Source organism: Bos indicus x Bos taurus, chromosome 5 (genome assembly GCF_003369695.1).
Source record: "Bos indicus x Bos taurus breed Angus x Brahman F1 hybrid chromosome 5, Bos_hybrid_MaternalHap_v2.0, whole genome shotgun sequence".
Taxonomy (NCBI): Eukaryota; Metazoa; Chordata; class Mammalia; order Artiodactyla; family Bovidae; genus Bos; species Bos indicus x Bos taurus.
In genome coordinates this window covers 90,895,704-90,920,573 of record NC_040080.1, presented here as the reverse complement: position 1 = coordinate 90,920,573, position 24,870 = coordinate 90,895,704, and the positions used below count along the sequence as shown (strand labels likewise).

Sequence of the window (24,870 nt, the reverse complement as noted above, 5' to 3'; positions counted from 1 at the left end):
AATTTTTAAAACATTTACAAATCATAGATCTAATAAGGAGTTAATATTCAGACTATATAAAGAACTCCCACACCTCAACAATTAAAAAATTGAATAACCTGATCAAAAAAATGGGCAAAGGACTTGATTAGACATTTCCCTAAAGATAATATGGCCAACAAGGGGCCTTCCCTGGTGGCCCAGAGATTAAGAGTCCACCTTGCAATGCACGGACACTGGTTCAATCCCTGGTCCGGGAAGACCGCACGTGCCACAGGGCAAAAAGCCTGAGCACCACAATTACGGAGCCTGAGCTCAGAGCCGGCGAGTGCAACCACTCAGCCCACGCGCTACAACTGCTGAAGCGCAATGCCCTAGAGCCTGTGCTCCCCAACAAGAAAAACCACCGCAAGAAGCCTGCCCACCACAACCAGAGAAAGCCCACACAGAGCAACCAAGACCCAGCAAAGCCAAAAATAAAAACACAGAAATATTTTTTGAAATAATAAATGGCCAACAAGGATATGAAAACAGGCTCAACATCACTAATTATCACGGAAATGCAAACCAAAAACACAGTGACTTCAAATACACACCACTATATATAAAATAAAGAGAACGGAAAATAAGTGCTGGCAAGGATGCAGAGAAATCGGAACACCTGTACACTATTCATGGAAGTCGTAAAATGGTACAACTGCTATGGAAAACAGTATGATGATCACTCAAAGAATTAACTATGCAACTACTATGTAATACAGTAATCCCACTTCTGAGTACACAGCAAAAAGAACTGAAAGCAAGGTCTCAAAGAGGAGATACGTGCACACCCATGTTCACTGCAGCATCATTCACAACAGCCTAGATGCAGAAGCAACCTAAATGTCCATTGATGAATCAATACAGGAAATGCAATATATATGAATAAAATGAAATATTACTTAGACTTAAAAAGGAAGGAAACTGTGACACATGCTACGGCATGGATGAACCTTGAGGACATTATACTAAAGTGAAAGAAACCTGTCACAAAAAGACAAATATTGAGTGATTTTACTTATATAAAGACTCCTCTGTCCATGGAATTCTCCAGGCAAGAATACTGCAGTGGGTAGCCATTCCCTTCTCCAGGGGATCTTCCCAACCCAGGGATGAAACCCGGGTCTCCCACTTCACAGGCAGATTCTTTACCGTCTGAGCCACCAGGGAAGTCCCCTATATAAGGTACCTAAAGTAGTCAAACCCATAGAAATGGAAAGTAGAATGGAGGTTACCAGTGACTGGTAACCAGGAGGAAGGAAAAGAGGGAGTTGTTTGACGAGAAGACAATTTCAGATTTGCAGGATGAAAAAGTTCTAGTGATTTCTTTCACAACAATATAACGTACTTACACTATGTACGCTTAAAAATGGTTAGGGTGGTAAATTTTATGACGTGTTAATTAGCACACACAAATAAAGCTTAGGTGGGAAACAAGCAAGTAAGTGGTTAAGAAAAGATGCATGGAGGAAAGGCTTAATGAATAACACAGGCCCTCTGGGGCATATGAATCAATTCACTGTAAACAAACTCTCCTGGCTGCTTACAAGGCACTGCCCTAGGTTCTTTGGGGATGACAAAGATGAATGAGACTGCACTCCTGCCCAAGAACTGACAAGCTTGGGGGAAGACTTACTGGGCTCTCAACCATAAGACCAAGCAGTACACGGTAAGCTCTAGACTTATAGGTGTAAGAGCTGTACTAGAATAGAGAAGGTAGAATTTGATTCCCAAAATGAAGACAGAGAAAAACACCTGTATAAAAACACGAATAGACATAGCAGGAGACAGAAGATGCCAACACTGCCCACAGTGAGCTCAGAGTCCAGAGTTCACAGTCTAATGAAAGAGGCAGACAACCAAGGCACAAAACAGCACTACAGGAGGGTTGAGAAAAGGGGCAAAGAGGTGGCACACGAAAGACACCTCGAACCCAGCCCCAGGAGGGAGCTGATAAGGGAAGGAGTCACCTGAACTCTGACAGAAAAGATAAGAATGGCAAAAGAAGTGAACTGTGTCAAAGAACACAGATGTAAAGATACACAACTTGTTCCAGGACCCACAGAGGACTAGAGAAGCAGGCAGGCAGGGCACGGGAATTGATTCTAAAAGTTCAAAAAACCGAAATAGCCTAAGTGTCCAAGAATGGGGGATGGGTTAAATATGTTATAAGCATACTATGAAACAGCATGCAATTACCGAAAATGATTCTGAAGAACAGATTATTAAGTGTCCTTTCAATAGAACTTACCACTCTGCCCCACACCCACCTCCCCCCAAAAAAACCCCAGTGTTATATCTATTAGTAGATTTATTTCTGCATCCCTGATTGCCTATACAAGTATCTACTAAGCAGATTACAAAAGAGTATGATTCCATTTGGCAAAAAGATAAAAAGGAAGAAAAAGACATAGATGTAAAACTATATTAAGTCCCTACATACACGAATATATCCCTGTGCATGTGTGGCTCTGTGCGTGTGTGTCTGACTTTAGGGATATATAACAAAATACTAACAATAATTTGCTCTGTGGAACGTACATGGGTAGTTTTTCATCTTGTTTTTGCATAGCTGTGATTTTTCACTTTTCCAATGAGTATGCATTGCTCAGTATCGGGAAACATTTAACCAAATTCAAATCTAAAGTAAGTGAACTGATCTCACACAGAAGTAGCAGAAAAGCAAAACAATCAGAAGTCATTCAGTACAGAGATGAACAGATTTTCACACGTCCAATCCCCGAAGACAGCACAGTAATATACAGTACAGGGCAAGAGACATTCAAAATAATGAACCCCAGGTTATTAATAAAAGGTTAAACTATGCTGCTATGTTTAAGAAATTAGAGAAATATGTCATGCAATTTAGGTTGATTGCCATCATCCATGACTCAAATTTAAATAGATTCTGCTCTTAAAATGTGCTTATGGTTAAGTATCAGTCATCTGGGAAATCTATTAATGTACATTCAAAATACCACATTACTCAATAATAATAAAAGGATTACTATCACATTTTTATTGCTTTATTCTTTTGAATCAACTCCCTGATGTAATATTTGATACCTTAAAAAGAAAACGCATGGGCTTCCCTGGTGGCTCAATGGTAAAGAATTCGCCTGCCAATGCAGAAGATGCAGGTTCAATCTCTGATCCAGAAAGATCCCACATGTGGCAGAGGAAGGAGCAACAAAGCCCATGCGCCCCAACTGCTGAAGCCTAAGCGCCCTAGAGCCTGTACTCCACAGGAGGAGAAGCCACCGCAATGAGAAGCCTGTGCACCACAACTAGAGGGCAGCCACTGCTCCCCTCAACTAAAGAAAAGTCCACACAGCAACGAAGACCCAGCACAGCCAAAAATTAATACATATTTTGGGAAAAAAAGCATAAGTGACAGAAGTCACAAAAGGCCACATACTATTATTTCATTTATATGAAAATTCCACAATAAGCAAATCCATAAAGACAAAAAAAAAGTTTGGTGATTGCCCAGAGCAAGGCAAGAGGGAAACGGGAAATGATTTTTAATGGTTTGGGGTTTCTTTATGGAATGCTGAAACTACCTTAAAATTAGACAATGTTGAAGATTGCACAACTGTGTAAAAACAGTAAATAGCATTAAATTAATTGTATAATTACTTTAAAAGTGTGAATTTTGGGGGCATGTAAATTACATCTCCATGTAAGTTACATCACCAGGGCTTCCCTGGTGGCTCAGTGGTGAAGAAATTGTCTGCCGGTGGCAGGAGATGCAGGAGATATGAGTTCAATCCCTGGGTCAAGAAGATCCCCTGCAGAAGGAAATGGCAACCCAGTCCAGTATTCTTGCCTGGGAAATCCCATGGAGAGAGGAACCTGGCAGGCTACAGTCAATGGAGTTGCAAAGAATTGGACATGACTTAGTGACTAAACAACAAGAACAAAATTGTATCTCAATAACACTGGGAGCTTCCCTTATAGCTCAGTTGGTAAAGAATCTGCCTGCAATGCAGAAGACCTAGGTTCGATTCCTGGGTTGGGAAGATCCTCTGGAGAAGGAAATGGCAACCCACTCCAGTACTCTTGCCTAGAGAATCCCATAGACAGAGGAGCCTGGCAGGCTACTGTCCATGGGGTCGCAAGAGCCAGACATGACTTACCGACTAAACCACCACCACCAACACTGTTATTAAAAGAGAGAGAGATAAAGAATACAAAAGTTGACCAAAAGGAAGCTTGACAATAGGCCCAAGTGTTTAATTCCTCATATGTAAATGAAAATAACAATACCTATCTTGCAAGGTTTTCACAGAAATAATATAAATAGAGCACTCAGCACAGTGTCTGGCACAAAGCAGGTAGGTATTCAATAAACAGAACTGATTGTTAATATATACATTATGTAAGCTGCTTTGACTACAGACTTCAAAACAAAGATATGACAGAATCTAGTCCTCAATATACTGTGTTTTGAAAACACTACTGATAAACCTTAAATTTGTAGCTAAATGGAACCCCTAGGAAAACAGCAATTTGTCACTTGCTTTGAGAAGTGTGTAGGCAGCACCTGTCGCCGGCCTACACAGTGTTTACCAACTGCACAAACTTGGCCAATGCGTTGCCTATAGATTAACAGTCCCAGTAAGCACTGCCTGACAAACCACTCCTTTCCCACAGAAGCAGCACGGTTTAGGATCTGGTTCGGGGATTCCCTGGTGGTTCAGTGGTGGAGAATCCGCCGGCTGATGTGGGAGACACAGGTTCAGTCCCTGATGAGGAAAGATCTCACACGCTGACAGCAACTTAAGCCCATGCGCCACAACTACTGAGTCTGCGCTCTAGAGCCTGGGAGCCAGGCACTCTGGAAGCCCACGCAGCCTACTGAAGCCCACGCAGCCTACAGCTCGCGCTCAGCAACTAGAGAAGCCACCGCAACGAGAAGCCCATGCGCCACAACTGGAGGGCAGCCCCCGCTCGTAGTAACTGAAGAAAAGCCCGCGCAGCAACAAAGAACCAGCACAGCCAAAACAAATCTGGGAGAACCAGACTCTACTCATTTCCTCATGTTTAAGGCAATTTTTCACTAAGGTAAAATGAATCATGAGAGATGAAGAAACCTGCTAGGTTATCCAGACCATTCCCCTCAGAAATCCTAGAATATGGTAAACTTTTATAGACCTAGTAATATAGTAATGATTATAAAGAATATTTTAGAGGTTACTTGTTCTTTCTGAGTAGATTTCTCTCATGAAATAGTCATACGTAGATTCTGAGTAGTTCAATTTCTTGATTCACTTGTGAATGTCACAGTCTCATGAAAAAGATGAATGGAGGAAAAAAGAAAAAAATCAATGAAGAAACTGGCCAAATCTGCAAGGAACTTCAAGTCTCAAAAAGCAAGCTGGAGGAAGCTTAGCTTGGTGCTCTGTGACGACCTAAAGGGGTGGAATGGGAGGATGGGACGGAGACTCAAGAGAGAGGGGATACATGTATACACGTGGCTGATTCACGATGCTGTACAACAGAAACTAACACTGTAAAATAATTATATTCCAATTAAAAAAAAAAAAGTTGGTCCTACAAATACACCACTATTAATCCCAAATTTAAAACCCAGGCAATCTCATCAAAAATTTAAAAACTTAATGTTATCCATTACACACAAAACTAGTCAGGCCTAACAAACAAAATTCACAGTTTCTAGGCATCTCCTTTGCCTTTACTAGGCAAAGAACTAACACAGCATACGGCTGCTATTCAGAGGGCTGACGGGGGACTGAAGGAGGAAAATAGAAGCCTTGATACCTGCAAACTGAAGAGTCTCTATAAAATCTAAAATTGCCAGTGACACTTAAGGGAAGGGAAGGAAATCCCCAAATCTGATACAACTAGGCATTTTGATTATTATATCTGGAACAGGACTTCTCCTTTGTTACATGCAGATCTTAAATTTCCATATTAAAAAAGGAACAGGTCACAAGATTCAATTCTTTAAAAATTATTCAGAAGGAAACAAAATTAAGAGCACAGAGACATAAGCTAAATATTTCTACATATAAAGATTACTATAAAATAAATTTAAACTGGGAATCATAAACAACTAACCATACAGCTTCTTTAACAGCCCCAACTCTCATCTCTGACTCGCTCAGTGGAAGAGAATTCCAATTTACAGTCCAAACTGGAGTGGCTGCACTGAGAGTTTCATTGCTCTGGAGTCCTTTCTTTGCTCTGTTTCAAAGGTCATCATGCAGTTGGTTAATTATCATAAAATTTAAACTTTAACTAAGAGACATGAACAAGCTGTAACTTGCATTGAGGAAACCTGAACATATATTACTGCCACACTAGAAAATTACACATTTCCAGAACAAATCCAGTCACTTCTTAAAGAACTGAAGAACTATTCCTGTACACTGTGATGTTTGAAAAACACTTCTTCGTGTCTTCCACTTCAAAATGCGAGTAGTACAATGCATCTTGTAGCTTAATTGAATGTCCAACTGCACTAACGCTGTTTGCATAAATTTATGTACACATATACAGGAGTATGCATATAAATACACAGAATTTTAAAGGGCATCTTTTTTTATGAGTAGCTAGTTGCATCTGTGCCCCGCCTTACTGTTCTCCATTAATTTTCTTTTCTCTTAAGGTTGCTTTATTTGAAAATCACTGTAAAGGGCACACAATAAATGCAAAAGTCATCCATAATTATCCACCACAGTAAGAAGAGAAAGTTCCTTACTCGGTCTCTCTAAGCCCAATTCCAAAGTAAATTACCATTAAGATTAAAGTGTTTTTCTATGCTTATACGAACATTTAATATGTACACTCTTTTAAACAAAACTGAAATTCTGTTATACATACGTGTCACAGCCTGATTATTTTCACTTATCAGACATTTCTTAGCTCAGTACATGTATAACTCATTTTTTTTTAAAGAATGAAGAGTAAAGATGAGCCACAATTTCACTATTTTTCTAGTTTGTTTCCCACTTTTGCTCTTAAAGCAATATTGATACTTAGATTAACATTTTACAATATATATTTTTACTGTCCTTGTTGCCATTTTTGTGCAATAGACTGCTAGACATGCAACTGCTATACCCCAAGTTACAGGATATTAACCCTGCTCTGAGCTACTGCCAAATTACCTTCTAAAAAAGATGGTACCAATTAATATCCCCATTAAGCGTTCTTAAGTGATTCTTGTCTAGTGTTGTACAGTCATCATTAAATTACACTGGGAAATTATTACTTCCTAGATATCTTTCAATCTTTTGAGCCAAACTTTAATTTTAACTACCAAACAAATTAATAATCAATGGTTAAACATACAAGTTTGTCCTTTCTATAAAAAGGACACTCCCTTCCTCCCCCAAAAGGGAGTGAAATTGTTTAGAAAGTGCTGTTTTCTCTACAGCCAAGAAATGAAAGGGCTTCAACTAAGTTCGTGGTTAACAGTGCCACGAACCTCAATGGGGGAGGGGAGTAAAAAAAGGCAAGGTAAACTGTTACCCTTTGAATAAGCAGCTTCAGTAAAGTGGGGAATAAAGACAAACAGGAAGTGGCATCTTTTTTAATTGTTTTGTAAATAATGCATTTCTAAATTATTTATACATAAAATCAGTTGTAAGTTCAAAAGCAACACCTCATTTAAAGATTCATTCTCCACTGCCTGCTACATTAGCCCCTGAAAACTGACACACAGGGCCAAGATGGGATCATTCTTGGTTCGGAAGTATCCCTATTTGAGAGCCGACACTTGTTAGGCACCTAGTATCTGCAAAACACTGGCAGATAATTTTACTGGCATGTAAAATGCTTTACATGCATCACTCTATTTAATCCTAACAAGTATGTGAAGAAGGTATTACTGAACTCATTTTCCAAATAAGAAAACTGAGACTCCTGAAGAACAAAATAACTTGCCTAAAAATAAGGGCTGGAGATACCTGAAGGTGAGACATACGTGTCCTCTTCCTGCAACAAAAGCAGATGTATCTATCCAGTGATCTTAGGCACGATCTCAGAATTCTCCACGACACGCACCTCCAATTGACAGGAAGGAGTAAGTATCTAAAACTATATGCCAACCCTGCAGTAAACCACGCTGCCTCTCATTTAATACTAGTCTGTGGTATTTCCTAAAGGGCAGGACTAACTTTTGCTATCTGTGCCTATTTGCACAAGTGTGCATACACAATGAACTGTTTTCATCTTGTTTGAGACAGGAAGCACATCTGGCTGGCCTAGGACAGGGTAAGATGATGGAATCAGTACAGAGTGGAAACAAAGCTGACAGATGCACAGCAGCCCACTATGTCCCACTGTACTCAGATCTTTTCCATAGAAGGAACTGTGAAATCACGAGGGGGGATCCTGCTTTTCTTCTCAGTAAATTCCTCAATAAATCTTCCTTTATCTGTACTCTGATTTTTCTATTAAAAAGGTGTTCCATAAGTATATTCTGTAAGTCTTTTTTTAAAAGTGTAAAGAAATTCTGAAATTTACATAATTCATACTTGTATGCAAAATGTAACTAGGTAAAGCAAAAAAGCCAAGATATTATAAAAGTAAATTATAATTTTAAAATAACTTTGTGTGACACTATTTGTCCACCCAAAATAGTTCACTGAACCCCTAAACCATACACCAAGTATTCTCCTAGACCACACATGAAGTCACTCAGTCGTGTCCAACTCTTTGCAACCCCATGGACTATACAGTTCATGGAATTCTCTAGGCCAGAATACTGGAGCGGGTAGCCTTGCCCGTCCTCAGGGGAATCTTCCCAACCCAAGGATTGAACGCAGGTGTCCCGTATTGCAAGCGGATTCTTTACCAGCTGAGTCACAAGGGAAGCCCAATAATACTGGAGTGGGCAGCCTATCCCTTCTCCAGAGGATCTGTCTGACCCAGGAAACGAACCGGGGTCTCCTGCATTGCACGCGGATTCCATATACCAAGTATTTTCCTAGACCACAGGAACAGAAAAATAAACAAGATTCAGTCCTTGTCCTTAAGAAGCTTTTCTAGTATGAAAGACATGCAAAGTATTACATATATCTTGCATGATAAATAGAGGTTAGCAAACTTTTTCTTAAAGGGTCAGAAAGGAAATATTTTAGGCTTTACTGACCAAAGGCAAAATCAAGACTGTTGTGTAGGTACTTATGTGTTTAGTCGCTAAGTCATGTCCAACTCTTTTGAGACCCCGTGAATGGTAGCCTGTCAGGCTCCTCGATCTATGGGATTTTTTTAAACTGAGGAACAAAAAAGAAAAAAAAAGAAAGAAAGAAAGGGATGGAGGAAGGGAGGGAGGGAAGGACAAAGAAGAAACATTTTCCCAGGCTTTAAGAACTAAAACTAGACCACTAGTAGCTCTCCCTTAGACCACTGTAAGTAGTCTTGGAGCTAAAAGGAGCTTCAGTTCAGTTCAGTCCGTCAGTCGTGTCCCACTCTCTGTGACCCCATGGACTGCAGCACGCCAGGCCTCCTTCTCCATCACCAACTCCCGGAGTTTACTCAAACTCAAGTCCATACCCAAAATCTATCTTTTAAATAACATGGGCTACCCTTCTAACATAGAAATTTCAGCAAGTCGCTCCTTTGCTTAAAATTCTTCAAGGGCTCTCACCTACTACAAAATGAAATACAAACTCATTAAAATGACACACATGCTCTTACTGATTCTTCAGGCTCACCTAAGGCCACTCCCCTTTACCTAGCCGATGCTGACTCACACCTCAGACCTGAAGTTCCATGAACGGCCAATGTCTCTTCCGTTCCCATGCCTCCTTCTGTCTTCCTTCATCTTGTCCACTTGGCTATCTCCCATTATCTTCAAGTCTCAGGTTGAGCATTGTTTTCTCCAAAAGGTAAAACTTGGTTCCAGGGACAGAGCCTGTTAGTTATTCTGCACAATTCACCCTCCTCATCTAAGTTAGGGAACTCTTATTTTTAGCCAAGCACGTGGGTAGGACCCCTGTCTTTAGCTAACAACAGGGGTTACATAATGAAGCTCTCACCGATGTAATGTAAGCCCAAGTGTCCATGGACCTTCTTTATGAGACAGGTCTATGCCTCCTCTTCATTCCTTTCCCCATGCCACTGCCTGAAAGAAGAGGCTCCATCTCAGACTACGAAGCTGGGCACACGCATGGTGGAACACTAACATGGATACTCTAACACCATGAAACACCACACAAGCCCCAGGCCACCTAAGCAAGCAGTTACCTGAGCGGGAAGCAAACTTCTATCTCACATTAAGTCACTACTAATTTGGGCTTCCTATCTATCTCAGCTGAACCTAACTCTAACTAATACAGAACATTCCTGGTATTTCTCACAACAGCACCATTTGTGAGGGTTGCCATTTGATAGGGGTTGTCAACTGCTGTGTGTGTCTTCTTCTAGTTGAGACTGGGGGTTCCCAAAGAGGGAGCTAATCTAATGTGCCCCTAGCCTTGCACAGGACCTGGCACACTGTCTTGGCACACTGTTATGCGTGCTAAGTCACTTCAGTCGTGTCTGACTCTTTGCGACCCTGTGGACTGTAGCCCTCCAGGCTCCTCTGTCCATAGGACTGTCCAGGCAAGAGTACTGGTTGCCATGCCCTCATCCAGGGAATCTCCCTGATCAAGGGACCAAACCCAAGGTTCTTACGTCTCCTGCATTGGCAAGCAGGTTCTTTACCACTAGCGCAACATGGGAAGCCCATCTTGGACATTAATAGGGATTTATCGAATTTAATTATATTGACAACCAAGTACCATGCCATTAACTTCATTAACTTTATCTTGCCCCTTCTTTCTTTTTAGTCCCAAATATGAGAGGACTTCCCTTCCCTTTCTCAGTATTTCTCCCAATCTTCTGCCCCAAATCTCAAACTGAGCTATTTTTTTCCCTTTTGAACATTGCCGATTGAACATAAAATGTATTTTTACGAAATGACAGTGTTCTCAGCATCTCTTCCATGTCGGCAACTCTAAAAGATCAGAGGTAAATTCATCACTGATTCAAAGGCCCATATTAAGTACACGTCAGGCACCATAAAATCAGCTTAGAATATTAATTAGGCTTCCCTGGTTCCTGGCTCCCAGGCTTTGTTCAGTTTTTCTAAGAGGACCCACCCCTAGCCCAACAAGAACTGTGCTTTAAGGGGACTTGCGCTAAAGAACTCCACGTTTGTGAGATTTGCCTCAAACCAGACAGTGATGTGCCTGTACCTTCTCCATTCTTTATCTGTGCCTCTCCAACCTATTTACTCCAGCCCTTTCAGCCTAAAGCAGCTTTTCCTGCCCTGACTCTCCCAATTTATTTCCTGGTCTATATCCTATCTCCCTAGTCCCTTCATGGAAACTTTGTACACAGCCTTCTTGATAACTGACCTCTGACTGGGTCCTGCCCACTCTTTTTGAATACTATTTCAGGAGGCAAAGGCAGTATCCTCAGTTTCGTATCAGTCTCTCCCCAACACAGACACATCAACCCTTTTAGGGGATGTGATGTAATGGGGAAAGCACTGGCTTAATAGCCTGAGGCATGGACACGTACAGCCTTTAAATAAACCGCTTGAGCTTCAGTTTCCTCAAATATAAAATGGGGATTCTCTCCATCCATTAGTTACTGTAAGGATTAGAGAAAATTCATGTAAAAGGCCAAGGGCAATGGCCAACATAGAAAATTTTCAGTCATCATGACTTATTTTAATACAAAGAGGTAAATATTATAACAGATCTAAATCTTGTAATAAATTATAACAATTAATATTAATAAGGAAAACCTAGTTATAGTTCCACAAAACTTATTAAGCACTAACTCTAAATTATGCTAGGTACTGGAATTGTTAACTGTAAACAAGGAAGTACCTGCCCTCAAGGAGTTTACATTCAGATATGGAAGAAAAACAAGTAGAAAGTTAATTATGATACAATGAGGCAAGGACCCAAATACAGGTAAGGATAAAGTTTAAAACAGGAGAGCATAAAATACTTTAGATTTAGATTGAACACATCCAGGGAAGGAGGGAGGCAGAAGAGACTCCTTTGTGAAATGTAAGGAAGAAGTCAGCTGTCTATTGGCCAATTTGCCCTGATTACCGTCCTCATGTTCAAATAATCGAACCAAGACCGGTCTACTAACTCATACATTGGTGTTGACTCTTAAACTTGCGCTAGTCCCCTACCTTCAAATCCTAGTGTTATAAAACATCCACACCTGAAATACAATGTCCAAATACAGCACATGAGAACATGAACGAGGCCCCGCAGGGAAAAAGCACGATCTACCCAATCCAAACAGTTTATAACAGACAAAGAAAAATCAGTGGGTCAATTGGGGAAATTCTGAACACGTATCTGAATACTTGGGGAAACTAAGATTATTTTTTAAGATGATCAGGGTATAATGGGTTTGTTTTTCTTTTTTCGGTTTTGTTAAGTCTTTTTATTTTTCTATTTAAGGTTTTTTTCCCCTAGAGATATGTACTAAAAGATTTATGAACAAAATGAACAAATATTCATGAACAAAATATTATGAATAAAATATTTATGAACAAAAACAGCTAGGATTTAAAATAGTATGGGGAGGGGGAAGACAAGAGGATTATAAATGAAATAGACTGATCATAAACTGATCATTGTTAAACTAGGTGATGGGTACATAGGGATTTGTTATACTAGTCTCTCTACTCTTGTAAATGAGAAATTCCATAATAAAAAAAAATTTTATGAAGCACTAATCTGGACAGTCCATAACAATAGAGAATAATATTCATGAAGTTTCTTCTTTCCTGTTGTTCATTTAGAAATTCACAGCAGAAAAAAAATATTTTAAAATTTACCTAGTCTCCAGTTATCTTGTTTTTATACGATATTATAGATATATCTTGTTTTCTTTTTGGAATCTCGAATCACAGAAAGGACAGAATGAATTCTTAACTAGGACACAATGATATGTCTTTTTTTTTTTTAAGGCTGTTGTGTTGTCTTTTTTTAAAGTCTTTTATTGAATTTGTCACATTGTTGCTTGTTTTATGCTTTTGGTTTTTTAGCCACTGGCAACGCACTCCAGTATTCTTGCCTGGAGAATTCCATGGACAGAGGAGCCTGGCAGGCTATGTAGTCCATGGGGTCACAAAGAGCTGGACACCACCAGGCAACTAACACTTTCACTATGTGGGATCTTAGCTTCCTGACCAGGGATCAAACCTGCACCCCTGCACTGGAAGGCAACCACTGGACCACCAGGGGAGTCCCCACCTCCATCTTAAAGAAGATTAATTCTTTCTAGGATATTGTCCTCCAAAGGAATGAGAGGACATTTAACACAGAAAATGACAGCTGTATTTTTAGAGGGAAATTAATTTTTTAGCAAAAAAAAAAAAACTTTTTAAAAAACAATGCAAGTATTATGTGGTTTTTAAAAATTGATTTTTTTTTTAAGTGAAGTGGTTAATAAGCTATATAAACTGAACTTCTGATGTCTACAGCCAAATGCTATTTAGAAGAGTTACCTGCAGAGGACAAAAGCTTAAACAGAGGAGGCAGTTTCAAATTCAGATATGACTCTGAACCCAAAAGTAGAAAACTGGAATAAAACAATTTTTGAATATGTGAATTTATAAAACTTTAGGATTACCTGTATCTTTTTTTATTCTAGCTCTCTTAAAAATTCTGGTTTGCCAAAAGCATCTGTAAATGCAGTTTGTCCTTACAAATAAATAGATGTTTTTAACCTTCTTTTTTAGCCTTTACTTCCTAATAATAGTAAATAAACATTTACTGAGCTTGCACTATTAAACACAGACACCTGCCATTAGTTATATCGTTTAATTTTCACAAAAAAACCTTATCAGGTGGATTCACTATTACCTGCATTTCAAATACGAGGAAACTGAAGTTGAAGGACACTAAATAACACGCCAAAACTAGTTAACAGAAGAGCTAGAATTCCAACCTGAGTTCTTAACCAAGTAAATAATACTTCCTGTCTTTTTGTCCTCAGTACCTATGTTTTTAACTTTTGGTTTGCAGCTCTTATTTTCTTCTAACTCTGGAGAAAAGTAAAGTCAACTTTTACTCTTTTATGCAAACCCTACTTTTTAAACAGATAGATTAAAACATATCAAGATCTTACGCCACTCTGTACCATTTAAGCATTAACTTGTATGTACAATACTTAGTATAAATACATGATTCTACTAAGCTAATATCACCAGGGACGGAGCTTTTAGTGGTCTCCCAGGGTTAGAGAGAAATTTCAGTGATCCATTTACAGGCTCAGCTGGTTCCCTCCTGCAATGAAGGGCCCATATTTATCTGTAAGAGAGCTGGCACTGCTGGAAAGGCAAACCATGGCCCTTATGCTGGACAAAGCTAACAATAACAGAACTTCTAAGTTTATTTTCTGTTTATGCACTGTCCGCCAAGTAAGTGACCTGTGGCAAGATACCATGTGTCTACATTTTTACCAAAATAACACTGTCAATTTTTAAAAGTTTACTGTGTAATCAAGAGAGACCATTAAAAGAGTAAAACATCAAAGCACAGCGAAAAGACATTTGCAGTGTGTGTAACAAAGAACTCATCCTCAGTATATATAAAGAATGCCTACAAATTACTAAGAAGAAGGTAAACACAATTTTGAAACTTCCAAAACATATGAACAAGCACTTCACAGAAGAGCATATTCAAAAGGCCTTTTAGGAAAGGTGCTCACTAGACCTCAAGGAAATGTAAATGAAAACCACTAGGAAATACTGCTACTATGTGTCTAGTAAAATGGTTAAAAAATAAGAAAACTAACAATAACCAAGCCTGATAAGTATAGGAGCAAATGGAAGTCTCATACGTTGCCGATGGGAATTTGGTATAATCACTTTGGGAAACCGTCGGATAATATCTATGAAACTGAACATGTGAACTCTATGACCAAGCATTTCCACTATCGGGTATATATTTAATATATGGCACCAAAAGACATATAGATGAACATCTAGAAGAGCCAAAAGTGGAAACAAACCAAATGTCCACAAACAGCAGAACTCACCTGCCAATGCAGGAGACATGGATTCAATCCCTGATCCAAGAAGACCCCACATGCCCTGGAGCAACTAAGCCTGTGCGCCACAACTACTGAGCCTGCGCTCTGTAGCCCACAAGCCACAACCACTGAAGCCGGCACACCCTACAGCCTGCGCTGGAAGAGAAGCCACCACAGTGAGAAGCCCGCACACGGCAAGCAACTACACAGGAGCCCCACTCACCGCAACGAGAGAAGAGCCCACACAGCAACGAAGACCCAGTACAACCAAAAAGAAAGAAAGAATTTTTTTTTAAAAATCAGCTACTGCCATGTAACAACATGGACGAAATGCACAGACACAATGCTGTGCAACAGAAGCCAGACACTAAGGAGAACATACATATGACTCCATTTGTGTACAATTCATAACAGGCAAAACCAATCAATGATAACAAGTAGTGGTTAACTCTGGGGAGGCAATAACTGGGAAGGGGCACAACTTCTGGATGCTGGTAATGTTCGCTACAAATTCTCTAAACTATATGTTTATTCTGTGCTCTCTCTGGGCTCAGCTGGCTCAGTTGCGTCCAACTTTGTGACCCCATGGACTGCAGCCCGCCGTGGACTGCAGCCCACCGGACTCCTCTATCCATGGGATTTCCCAGGCAAGAATACTGGAGCTGGTTGCCATTTCCTACTCAGGGTGAATCTTCTCGAGCCAGGAATAAAACCTCTATCTCCTGCATTGGTAGGCAGATTCTTTACCACAGATCCACCGGGGAAGCCCCACATGCTTATTATTTGGACTCTTTTTTTGTATTTGTTATAATTCTTTTTCTTTTTAATCTTTGCGCCACACTGTGCTATGGGATCTTGGTTCTGGCATACGATTCAGAACCAAGATCAAGGGGCACTATGGCATATGGGATATTAGTTCTCTGACTAGAGATCGAACCTGTGTGCCCTGCACTGGAAGCACAGTCTTTTATTTTTCCTAATTAAAATAGTCCTTTATTATCTCAAATAATGCATTATCATTTATTATGAAAGCCTGGCGTCTTAACCACTGGACCACCAAGGAAGTTCTTCTTATAATTCAATTTTAAAGTTTACTTTGAAAGCATTTACTGTAGAAAAATTGAAAGTTACCTATAATTCTAACAGTAGGTGAATATTCAAATATTATGGTAATATCCAAACCCATGGACTATTACTCAGTCATGTCTTTAAAGAATGATGAAATAGGAAATGTTCAAAATAGGGTTTTTTTTAGGTTAAATTGAATTTACTATGTTACCTCAATTTTTTTGTTGTTTTTTTATGTTACCTCAATTTTTAAAAAGATACCTAAATAGAAGTGACAGGAAGGAAATTAACTTAAATAGCATTAGTGTTTATATTCAGATGTTGCGTTTAAGAAAACATTCATTTTCTTTAGTTTCCTTTTTTAAAATTAAGCATGTATTATTTATATAATGAGGGGAAAGTTTTTAAAAAAAAATTAACAGCTTGCCACAGACACCGAAATTATGTTAACCTTAATGAATTTACCCATGAAAATCTCTCTTGGTGTAGGATCTGTAGCACTGAAACCACTGAACCAGAACCAACAATACCAGAAACAACTAGAAATGTGTCTTGGCTATGTGTTTCGTTTTCGTTGTATGGCCAAAGTGAGAAACAGGGTAATCATGAGTCTGATTAAAGCCTTGCAATTGTTCTAGCATCATTCAGCTTTGCTGATGAACACACATGTGACATACTAAAATCCGGACAGGATTTAACAAGTAAGGCATATCAAACACAGGCCTGTTATTGTCAAGGTTTCTAGGTGTGGCTGTAGCTCAAGCATAATAAGATCATTTACATCTCTCTGAGTCAGTCACCACTGTGCTGTCTGTCTCTCTCCTTTCACATCAGACGTGGGCAGGAATGTAACACTCCATACACAGCACAGATCAGAGCAAATCAGTAGATTTTAGATGAGTGGTAACTCAGGAATATCAAACCTTTTTCTTTTACAAAGGAAAATGAAGAGATGAAAACCTGTTACTGAAATACACATCTACAAAGATGACAAAATGAACTTCTTAAACACATTTATGAATCCCAAAACAACTGTAGCTTTTACTATTTTATTTATGATATTTTCTAGCTTGTCCTAATTGTGTGTGTGTGTGACCTTCCCACACTGCATACTACAGACAGTACAAAGAATTCCAGAAAGTTCAAAATCTAAAAAGGTCACAGAGCTGGCAATCAGGCATACTACTCAAGTTCACAGAATTCTGGTAGAAGTCTAGTCCAAAAGTTAAGGGAATAAGAAATGCTACAGTAAGCTACAATACAGGATTAAACATTTGTATTTGTATTTCTCTTAGTCTGCTTTTCTCTGTTCTCCAAACAGAAGCTGTCTGTGACCAGGGATTAAAAAAAAAATTCCCCACCAACTCTAAGTACATCAGTTCAGCTTTTATACTGCAATGATGCAAATTTCAAACCGGAATTACAACTATTTTTAACACCCTAAGCACTTTCAGGGATTTTGATTCTCATGTAAACCAAGTACAAGTGGATCCCTTTCACTTACTAACTTATCCTAAAAATAACAAAAATATTGAATACTAATATTTGGGTCATTTTCTCCCCACCTTTTCCTCCAGACTCTCTACATCTTATTAAGATGGGACTAATCAATAAATAAGAGAATAACGTTCTGTATGGGGGAAACTAACATTGCTCTATAAACACTCACGCTCTGCCATTCAGTCATGTCTGAATCTTTGTGACTCCACGGACTATAGCCTGCCAGGCGCGTCTGTCCACAGGATTTTCCCGGCAAGGATACACTCACCAAGACCAAAATAAAATCTCTAACAGTTTTGCCATGGGAGGGCACAGAAAGATCATGAGATTCTGTTTGGTGAAATATGAAAAGGAGATGATGTAAGAAATAAAGCGCTCGCTCACATTTTAGAAGTTAACATGGACATTAAGTGGGTTGCTGCAACAACCCCAATTTTTACTTTCTCATCTGCTGAACCATACATAAGACTGAACTATTATCAAGAAACTTTCTTCATCCGTCTCAACTCTGAAGCTTGGCCTTCCTGAAATAAAACTGGCATTATAGCCAATTCTTCTCAAGTTTGTACAATACATGTTGCTGCAAAGAGGTGGTACAAGTGATGTCTGGGATTCCTCCAAAAGTGAGGTTTAGGTTCTTTCATAAACCAACTGTGGAAAACTGCTTACATCAAGCAAATTCCATTATCCAATTTTAATACCACAGTGATCATCAGAAATTCTCAACCAACTCCCATAATAAATGGACGTATTACCACGTTTTGAACTTCAGGAAACACTCAAAGAATGAGAGTTGCCTTAGAAAACTCCAGAGGCCTGTGAGTGACATTTGTCAGAGATGGATGCATCATTAAACGAAAGTCAAACAAAACTGTTCCACAAAGTGCAGAGGTATCTGAAATGGATTTCTCCTTGAAGGATGAATACCGCATGATATTACTTATATGTGGAATCTAAAATATGGCATAAATGAACCTATCTACAAAACAGAAAAAGAACAGACTTGTAGCTGCCAAGGGGGAGTGAGGGAGGGAGAAGGATGGACTGGGAGTGTAGACGCAAACGATTACATTTAGAATGGACAAACCACAAAGCCCTAATGTATAGCACAGGGAACCATACTCAATATCCTGTGATAAATCATAGTGGAAAAGAATATTAAAAAAGAATGCATGTATGTATATAACTGAGTCACTGTGCTGTACAGCAGAGATTGGCACAACACTGTAAATCAACTATACTTCAACCACATTAATTAATTAAAATGGATTTCTCATTATGTCTGAGGCCAAGTTTATCAGTTCTATTGTGAATCAATGAAAATTGAATACAAATTTCCCAAGCTCTGTGGTCAGCTGTTTTGAATGCCTCAATTTGCTCTGAGTCAGTGACGCCATCGGAGAAGGCAATGGCACCCCACTCCAGTACTCTTGTCTGGAAAATCCCATGGACGGAGGAACCTGGTGGGCTGCAGTCCATGGGGTCGCTAAGAGTCGGACACGACTTCCCTTTCACTTTCACTTTTCACTTTGATGCACTGGAGAAGGAAATGGCAACCCGCTCCAGTGTTCTTGCCTGGAGAATCCCAGGGACCGGGGAGCCTGGTGGGCTGCCCTCTATGGGGTCACAGAGAGTCGGACACGACTGAAGCAACTGAGCAGCAGCAGCAGCAGCAGTGACGCCATATAGGAAAACTGTTATCCTAAGTAAGTCTCTGTAATTTAGTCAGTGTCCAAAATCATTATCAAAGCCTGGCATGTCTTAATCTGAGAAACCTTAGCACTAAAACCAAAACAAAACCCCCAAAATTCACAATGCAAAAGTTCAATTAACCTATAATAAATTTCTTAAATTATTTCAATGCTTTAAAAGTATTCTTTGTCCTTAGCAAAAGTTTTTGGTGGGTCTCCTTTATCCTACCTACATGATGCTAACAAAGGAAACATGAGTCACTGATGGTATATAAAAAGGAAAATAACAGAAAAGAAGTTTAAAAGATACAAACTTGACAGAAAAGCTATAATTCAAGCCTAGAAGTACCTACAAATAGACTTACTTGATGGTATTGTTAATGATTCTATAAAGTCATTAAGCTTGCAAAAAAATCATAGTTAACACATCAAAGTTGCACTGATTCTTTCCACATTTATTAATGCAAGTTTCTCTTATTAGTTCTTACTCTTTTCTGCATTTTTCAAAGAAAAATAGCCATGTATGTCAAACTGTTTTTTTTTCTTAATTCCAGAACATAAAATTAAGGCCATTTAAGGAACTATGGAAAATACCAAGTTTATAAAAGTTTTTAATCACTGAGTTTCCTACCCAGAGATTTTGTTCTGTTTCATTCTAGACTTTTATATATGATCTGAAAATCCATGACTAAAGGTTTAAAATATATATATATATATATTTAAATGTAGAAGACATATGGAGGAATGTTCATAACAATGACATTCCCAACAGAAAAAACTAGAACCAACTAAAATACATGCCAATTGGTGAATTAACTAATAAATTGAGATGAATTCATGCCACGGAATGCTGCTGCTGCTAAGTCGCTTCAGTCGTGTCCGACTCTGTGTGACCCCACAGACGGCAGCCCACCAGGCTTCCCCATCCCTGGGATTCTCCAGGCAAGAACACTGGAGTGGGTTGCCATTTCCTTCTCCAATGCATGAAAGTGAAAAGTGAAAGTGAAGTCGCTCAGTCATGTCCAACTCCTAGCGACCCTAAAAATGGTGGGCTATTCACTTGACCCAGACAACCCCACAAAATCATGCAAATCAAGAGGTTCAAATCTTCGTGTTCACTTTAAGAACACTCGTGGAACTGCCCAGGCCGTAATGGGTATGCATATCCGCAAAGCCACCAAGTATCTGCAGGATGTCACTTTAAAGAAGCAATGTGTGCCATTCTGTCGTTACAGCGGTGGAGCTGGTGGGTGTGCACAGGCCAAACTGGGGCTGGACGCAGGGTCGGCGGCCCAAAAAGAGTGCTGAAATTTTACTGCACATGCTCAACAATGCAGAGAGTCATGCTGAACTTAAGGGCTTAGATGTAGCTTCTCTGGTCACTGAGCACATCCAGGTGAACAAAGCCCCCAAGATGCGGCCCAGGACTTACAGAGCTCACAGTTGGATCAACCCCTACATGAGCTCTCCCTGTCATATTGAGATGATCCTTACTGAAAAAGAACAGATTGTTCCTAAGCCAGAAGAGGAGGTTGCACAGAAGGAAAAAGATATCCCAGAAGAAACTGAAGAAACAAAAACTTATGGCCTGGGAATAAATGCCCCCAAAATAAATGCAAATAAAAGTTAAAAAAAAAAACCAAAAGCTAAATACTGTTTTGCTTGGACTATATACAAAGAATAAAGCAAAAACAGGGACTGCGTAAGGAAATTCAGGATGATGGTTACATGGAAGGGTGAGGTGAACGTAACAGGACAGGCCCACCAGGCCTGCAGGGATACTTAAAGGTTTTAGTTCTTAAACCAGATCATAGACAATTTACTATTCTTCCTTAAATTTGGTACACACATAATATACACTTTTTTATGGATATTCCATAATAAAAATGTAAACACCTAGTAAGACCTATTCAACTCCAGAAGAAAACTACACCAACTGCCTAGTCTAGATAACCTAGTCACTCACCTAGTAGTTACTAGTTACCTAGTAACCTAGTAACTAGTCACAACTAACCTAGTCACTCATGTTAGCTGTGAACAACCCCAAATGACATCTGAGGAAACCCAACAAAACAAAAAAAGCAGGCCAAGATAGACTTCTGGTAAAACATGACCCAAAGGAAATGTGTGCTATTTCAGGAATTAGATGAGAACTTTTAAAAAATTCTAATTAGCATGCTCAGAGAGATTCAAGAGGATATCATGTCTATAAAAATTAAGAATAAACAGCTATTTTAAAAAAGGGTAAATAAAAGCGAGAGAGAGCAAACACAAAGCAGATTTAAAAACACAGCTCATAAAAGGGAAGAAATAATAAAACAAATCTGCCCCTGAGCTCCAGAAGGACAGCCAAAACACACAGATTTTAAAGAGTCTACTAACTACCAAACAGGGTGACGGAGAAGACAAGCACCCAGACACACCCTGGTGAAAAGTCAGAGCTCCAAAGACAAAAAGCAAACCCTCCAAGTGTCCAGAGTATAAAAATAAGTTACATTCAAAGAAATGACAATCAAATGGGAGATAAAGACATTTCTGAAAGGCAAGGACTTGAGGTTTAACTCTTATGCACCTCATCTTAAAAAACTACTCCAAATTTTAAGAAGAATACAAGAAAAATGAGAACTTAAAATATGAGAAAGCAGCAGCAACTAAGTAAGACTGAAAAGGAACACAGAAAGCACAGAAGAAATTAAAGAGGATCCGGTCAGTTCTGTTATTTGAACCATTCTCTTTGAGGCAGCAAAACCTTGTATTTCCTTCTCCAATAGCACGTCTGGGTTCTGAAGTGATATTAAAAGTGGTTACGCCTTGGAAAGTGGGACTCGGTCAGGGTTGGGGAAGAGGAGGCTATTTTTCCACTTCATGGAGTTTTTCAACAATGTTTTCCCATGCCATTTTTCCTTAATTAATTAGTATTCTTACAAGTATTCTCCTACTTCATTTCCACTTCAATAACCCTTAAATAAGACCATCTTTTTTCCTCTTTCCTAAACACACATATGAAGGGACTCAGGAATGTTGCCAGCTTAAACTATGAAGCCAGGCTAGGGTACCGAGGCCCTGAAGCCCCAGAGAATGTTCCAACTTTATGGCTGGCTTCTTTTGCTTCCCCCGACCCCTGGCCCCTGACCTCAAGTCCAGTCGCTGTCCTTGGGTTGGCGTTATTCACACTGACAACCTGTATGACACCCTGATCTCACACCTGGACACAAGCATCACACTTGTGTCCCCTCCAGATTCATGTTGACCATACTCGGTCTGGTCTCCAGAGCACCAGCATCGCTTTCTTGTGTCATTAATTCCTCTCAAGCTCCCCTGCAGCTTCTGCTCTAATTCTTTTCACATGTCTCAAAACCCCATCTTCCATCTTTCTATTCTTTTCCCTTTATCCCACACCAATTTCCTCTCCCTAAATCATTTTTTTTCAAATCAAGCCATTTTTCCTGCCTCAGAGAAGGCTCCTCCAACCAGCCCCACCTTCCTGCTCTCTAATTCATCCTTATCTCCCCTCCAGGGATCCAATCTGTGTCCAAATCTCCCTAGCCAATACAATCTTTTCTTAGCCTCCTTTCTCAGCCTCCCTAGGACTATAAAGATTTCTCCATAACCTCTATTATTAAAAAATAATAATAAAGTAAAAGAATAAGGGCTCCTTTGAATCTGCCCTTGTTCTTTCATTCTCCCCGCCCCCCACCTTCAAAATAAAAAGCCTACAGACTCACTGTGTCCTCACCACTTTTTAATGCAGCCTCTGATTCAGCAGGACTGAAACTGGCTAATCCAATCATCTGTATTTCCTCATCTCATTCTCCTAACCCTTCTGCAGCTTTAGCACAGTTGAGCATTTATCTCCATAAAAGCCGCTCACCATGCACCTCCTACCCTAGTGATTACCTCTGCCAGCCTAGATGACTGTTCTTTCTTCTCTAGCTTCCTAAACACAGGCATTCCCCATTAGCTTCATTTTTCACTTTCCTTTTCAAAGACTTAATCTGTTCTGATGAACCTCATGAAGAGCTTCCAACCTCTTCGGAGCAAATCCGCCAACCGCTCCAGGATGTCATTCACCATTTCTAACTGACTGCTGAACAGTCTATCTGAGTGTCCTGCCAATGTCACAGATGCCATCGTGTCCAAAAGTGTATTCATCATCTTCTCCCCAAACCAGCACATCAGATATTTCTATATATAACACCAACATTCTCCTCTTACCCCAATTAAAATCTGGGCCATCTCTGATCTGCTGTTATCTACATCCTCACATATTATCTTCCCTTCAGTGTTTTACATAAAAAAAGTAAAGATGAGTAAGACATAATTTCCAGCCTCTGGGAAAGATAAAAATGTAAGGGAATACGTGTATAAATGCTCACTCAGTCGTGTACGACTCATTGTGACCCCATGGACTGTGGCCCAAGAGGCTCCTCTGACCGTGGAATTTTCTGGGGCAAGAATACTGGAGTGTGTTGCCATTTGCTCCTGCAGGAGATCTGCCTGACCTAGGGATTCAACCTGCATCTCCTACAGAGCAGATGGATTCTTTACCACTGAGCCACCGAGTAAGCCCTATAAGGAAATATATGCATGCGTGTGTATGCATGCTAAGTCACTTTAGTCGTGTCTGACTCTTCACAACTCTGTGGATCATGGCCCACCAGGCTCCTCTGTCCATGAGATTCTCCAGGCATGAACACTGGAATGGGTTGCCATGCTCTTCTCCAGGGGATCCTCCTGACTAACCCAGGGATCAAAACTGCATCTCTTATGTCTCCTGTATTGGCAGGTGGGTTCTTTACCACCAGTGCCACCTGGAAAGTCCAAAAAGGGAATACAGGCATTACCAAAGATAAATGCACAAGATGCTGAGGTTGGGGGGAAGAGGGCCAAAGGGAAGAGAAGATGCATTAGAAGGGGAATTCAGTAAGCTGTCAATTCTAAGAAAGACAGTTCCATCCCATAAGCCTCACTAGGCCAAAAACAGTAACATCCTGAATAATTAAAGGTATACCTCACTTTAGGAAAATTCAACATACAAGTTTTGATGGAATGAATATAAATTGGGCAACTGATGATTAAACTAATTTATTTATAACTCACTATACATTTTCTTTAAATAATAACTGTCCTAATAAATTTAAAATAGAATTTCCTCGGGAATTCATTCCCTGGCAGTCCAGTGGTTAAGACTCTGCACTTCCACTGGAGGGGGCACAGATCTGATCCCTGGTCAGGGGACTAAGATCCCATGTGCTGCGTGTATGTGTGCATATACACACGTGTGTGCGCCTGTGTGTGGTAGATTTCCTCTTCATACATTTTCCTAAAGCTTATGTACAGGTCACCCCAGGAATTAAGAGCTGGAAAGAACTAGATTCCCTCACCTACCCACTTCATCTCCCAGAGGCTAGGAGAGGTTAGAGGATTCGCCTGAGGTCACAGAGCTTGTAAATAGCAGAACAGGGACCTGAACCCAGTGATCTTTTCCCTATTACCTCACACTCTGCCTCTGACATACTCATCTCAAAATGCTTTTCCCAGTTGATTCCCATAAAAGGCAACA

At 39.8% G+C, this 24,870-nt stretch overlaps 1 protein-coding gene and 1 pseudogene across 3 annotated transcripts in view; one reads left to right on the top strand and one right to left on the bottom strand.

The window, feature by feature from the left end:
* Positions 1-24,870, bottom strand: part of DIP2B (disco interacting protein 2 homolog B) — a 229,803-nt gene that overhangs the window by 182,908 nt on the left and 22,025 nt on the right. The window lies entirely within an intron of this gene.
* Positions 20,347-24,454, top strand: LOC113893127 (annotated as a pseudogene).